The sequence below is a fragment of the Halyomorpha halys genome, unplaced genomic scaffold (assembly GCF_000696795.3).
Source record: "Halyomorpha halys isolate HHAL.00 unplaced genomic scaffold, Hhal_1.1 Scaffold1417.1, whole genome shotgun sequence".
NCBI classification, from domain to species: Eukaryota; Metazoa; Arthropoda; class Insecta; order Hemiptera; family Pentatomidae; genus Halyomorpha; species Halyomorpha halys.
This window is the reverse complement of record NW_027114332.1, coordinates 99,889-104,765: the sequence shown is the minus strand read 5'-3', so window position 1 is coordinate 104,765 and position 4,877 is coordinate 99,889. Positions and strand designations below refer to the sequence as shown.

Here is a 4,877-nt window from a genome sequence, read left to right as displayed (position 1 = left end):
TATATACCATAAATTTCATATTACATTTATACTAAAGCATTCATTACATCATAAAATTTTTAATGTTGCACATTATTAAAAGTAGCATAGTAAATTAGCAAACTGAGAAAAGTCTAAGGATAATTGTATAAAAGAAGCTTATACATTTTTATCAAACTTCTTAATATTTTTTTGGAGGGGGAGGAGGGAGGTGATGTATTAGTCGATTGACAGATGAATGCGTTATGGGTCTGAATGTCAAGAGTTGTATATTTTGTTTCAGTCAACTGACTAAACTTCTTTGTTTGTTTAATCAGGGACCTTATAAAACATACTTAATACCAGCTCTAATTCAAAAGATGGATACCACATCATTTTAAGTATGTCTGTTTGATGTTAAGTTTCATGAGTGTTGACCGTGATACACATGGTCAGCTTCCCTTCAGAAATAAGGAATGCTACAGGCCCCATATTTTTATATATAGAACATTAGTTTTTTGACATTAAAGCATATAAAAAGTGAAGGACAAGATCGTCTAAGTAACCTCATATGAAATGAATATGGAATGTAATTGACTTGAAGAAATTAATTTGTCTGATTTTATTTTCTCTAAATTTTCTCACATTAAGTAAAGAAAAGGTTGTAAAAGTAGTATTTTATTTTTTCATCATACATTTACCTCTACCTCTGATGATAAATGCTATTTCTATGAGTTTTGGTATTGGTATAAGTCTAACTTTCTTCTTTTATATTTTAACAATCCGGTACTGCTAACATTGCTTACATTAAATTTTTTTAGGTAATAGTTTATCTCAGCTCCCCCAAAATGGCGGAAACCAATTTTTACTGAACGTGAGTGTACTGACGGTCCTGAACGGACCCGACTATAGACGACTTAGGTTATGTTACGAAATTAACCACCTTTCAAGAGGGAAAATTTCTGTTCCTACATACTTACTCCTTTCTTCCTTTGTTAAAAGTTAGCTTATAATACACCACAATTTTCGGCAGTAGTTGCTATTACTTCTTCTGACTTATAAATATTGTATAATATATACGATTACTTACTTCTTCTAACTTGTAAATATTTATTATATGTTAGAAGAACTAAATTATAAAACTTAGACTCTGTAACCTGAAAATAGATCTGAAGCATTTATTTTATTTGGTATTTTTTTAATAAGAAAAGAAAATCATTTAATAGTTAATCTGACTAGAATAATAAGGTTCTCTTAAGCTGTAAATTAATAAGAATAAGAAAATTGTTTAATAGTTAATCTAAATATAATAATAAGGTTCTTATTACTTTTTTTACAACTTACTTTACAAAATCGTGAGATACTTTTTTTTTTATCTTTTTATTTATACCCGCACCTGTCAAATACAAAATTGATAATCAGCGGACTGCTTGACTATTATATTAATTAAACAAATAGCATATTAGTTTACCTCTAACCATCTTCTCCTCATATATATTATACAGGGTCAGCAATCTTCTCTTAATTTTATATTTTATATTTGTTAAAGAGGGAACATAAAAAGGGAAGATGTATTGGGTTTAAAGGATAAAATTGTATTTATTTATCCATAGGATAAATAACAGGAAATTTATCCATAGGATAAATAACAGGAAATTTATCCATAGGATAAATAACAGGAAAAAAATTAATTAAAAAAAGATGAAAAAATAATGAAAATGTAGAAACAAATAAAGCATTTGTTACTATAATTTATTTTAAATTTACTATACCATGCCTATTTATTATTAGAATCAAAACAATTATCTAACTAGGTATAAATATGACTTCAAAAACTTAAATAGTTAGTGATTGTTTTGCAATTAATATCCACAGATTTATAGCATTTAATATGACTTGTGGTAACTCCATAAGTTCCTGTCTAAAGATAATTTGTTTTTTAAATATTTTTCCTCAACGGATGGAAATATCGATAGAAAGCACACATGGGTTCATTTTATTTCCAGTTGGAGTGTTAGACTCATATGTAAAAAAAAAAATCAAAACGAGAGGATAACTTTAATGATTTTTTTCCAATTTATTTATTCCAGATAATGCAGTATCACACAAAAATATAAAGAAATTATCTAGATAAAATCCATCAATATAATTTCAAACACATAAAAATAGGACAAGATTAGTTGGGATATAATAAATATTACTTTTTGTGAGATGGTCGAGGGTGTGGTCATTAATGATAGATTATTATTACTGAATGCACCCGGACCATTTTCTCCTCACATTGAATCTATAGCCAACAATAAACACCTCGATTTAATTTTATATAATATAATTTATACATAAAGTAATTAATACAATGGTCTTAATACATGGTAGATTTTTCTGTTTAAATAACTTTAAATTGAGTGAATAGTATCGTTAACAAATCTTAAATTAACCACAATGTTCTGTTCTATTGTACTGATAAAAAAATAAATATAGTAATTATTCCCAGTTGTATCATTATTTTTCACTAATTACTAATATAGTTAATGTTAGATTTCCTATTATAGATGAGAACTTGATTTCAAACTCAATCATCACGAGAAGGGTATCTAACTCAACCTTCCTTCATGTCACCATCCTCCATATATTTGTACAGTGAATGAATAAATAACATCAATTGAATATCATCAGTCATAGCTTATCATCAATAGGCTATGGGTTTGAAGGCAAGAATTATGTCAAAAGAATTAATGAAGTACAAATTTGTGATATATTGTTGAATTAAAAGTCAATAAGTTTTCTTTTTGCCATAGAAACTGATATACTCAAATTTGTTGTCAAAGTCTTAGTCATATGTTTTTAATATGATGTCTCTAATTAATAACTAGATTTAATTTAAAGGAGTATTTGTTTAAATAATTCTCAGAACTTATATAATAAGTTCAGTCTAGTAGAAATGTAATTGTTTAAACAAAGGAATAGTTCATACAAGATAATGTTTTTAATATGTGAGTTATTAATATATATTAAAAAAACAATATTTTTGTAACCTGAAATGTGTGTTGGCATTATTTTATTAAAATAAAATATTTTTGACATTCCATTATAAGGGTTTTCAATAAACTAAGGGTCTTAATAAACCTGATAATTTATATAAACTTCATATACTTATCTTTAGATATTAAATGATATATTTGTAAAGAACTTAAACTATTTTTGTTATGGTTTTCATTTTTACCTAAATAATACCTTTATTAACTTTTCCATTGTATTAATTACTTTTTGTACAAATTATATTGTATAAAATTATATCGAGGTATTTATTGTTGGCTGTAGATTCAATGTGAGGACTAAATGGTCCAGGGCGCAGTCAATAATAATAATCTATCATTAATGACCACACCCTCGACCATCTCACAAAAAGTAATATTTATTGTATCCCAACTATTGTAATTTTGTCCTATTTTTATGTGTTTGAAATTATATTGATTGATTTTATCTAAATAATTTCTTTATATGTTTGTGTGGTACTGGGTTATCTGGTATAATTAAATTGAGAAAAAATCATTATAGTTATTCTCTTGTTTTGATTTTTTTTTTTTACTACTTATGAGTCTTCATACCAACTGGAAATGAAATGAACCCATGTATGCTTTCTATCAATATTCCAATCCGTTGTGGAAAAATATTTAAAAAACAAGTTATCTTTAATTATATTATTTCAAATTCTTGAGACAAGGTAATTGTATATTAAATAAATCAAAACTTGTATCCTTTTTTGTCTCAACACTTTTTATTTTTCAACAGTCCAGCGTTTCGGCCATTTTAGCCATCCTCAAGGACATCTAAATATTTAACAGCTTATATTATATTATAACACTTATAACAACAACATTATTACCAATAATATAACATAACTTCAATTATAATTTCTTCCTCACATTAAATTTAGAATTACTTTTGCAGGCTATTCTCCCCAGGTCATTCATTAATTAGAAGTTAAAAACCTATTTAAAAAGTCAATTATTAGAGAGTCATATTTATTATTAATAAGCTTACCTAAGCTTAATTTTAGTTACCTATTTTTTTAAATTTAAAATCATAAATATTTAATTCTTCTTATATAAAATTATCCACACAAAATCACTACCATATACATTAACCATTTATAACCTCCCTCTCACACAGGTCAGACTTGTTTTAAAACTAATTTAAATTGCATTTTTGTCTCACTTTGGTATTTATTCTAATTCTCAAATTTCCACATTACAATTAATTGTAAATAGCAACAAATTTCTCCATTTATTTTGCTTAAAATCTCTGTATAATGTTAGTTTAAATTCCTTGTATCTGTTTTAAAATTAACTGTGTAATTGATGTTCTCTGATATATAAATTGACTCAAGTATTTTTCTTTTGTACAAATTTTTTTCTTTATGTAAAATTATGGTGTTATCAAAATCAAAATTATGTTGATTTTTGGCTGTATGCTGTACTAGTGCTGTTTTATTTGGATCCTTTTCTTTATTTATTGTATCATTTTTGTGTTGATATTTTCTATCCTCCAACATTTGCTTAGTTTCACCTATATAGATTGCTGAACAATTTAAACATGGAATTTTATATATTAAATCCGATTGACTTTTTATTTCAATTTTGTCCTTTAAATTGCTAAAATAATTTTTAATTTTATTGTTAGGTCTATAACATAATGAGTATTCTTCCACATCATAATCTATAAATGATCTCTGGATATCTTCTGATAAACCTTTTATATAATTTAATCCATAATATTTCTTAATAATTGCTTTACTATTTGTTATTTTATTTTCCATTCTATCTTTGTATTTTTTAAGGTTTATATCCCAAATTTTATAAATTAATTTTCTGGGGCAAAAACTATCCAAAAATATTTTAAATATCATATTTTTCACT

General features: G+C 25.5%; 1 long non-coding RNA gene across 1 annotated transcript in view; it reads left to right on the top strand.

Annotated features, from left to right (window-relative positions):
- Window positions 1-2,971, top strand: part of LOC136796804 (uncharacterized) — a 38,722-nt gene extending 35,751 nt beyond the window's left edge. Inside the window, exon 3 of the long non-coding RNA XR_010844552.1 lies at window positions 2,511-2,971. This is a non-coding gene — a long non-coding RNA (uncharacterized lncRNA). The remainder of the gene's footprint in view (window positions 1-2,510) is intronic.
- Window positions 2,972-4,877: the final 1,906 nt, after the last annotated feature.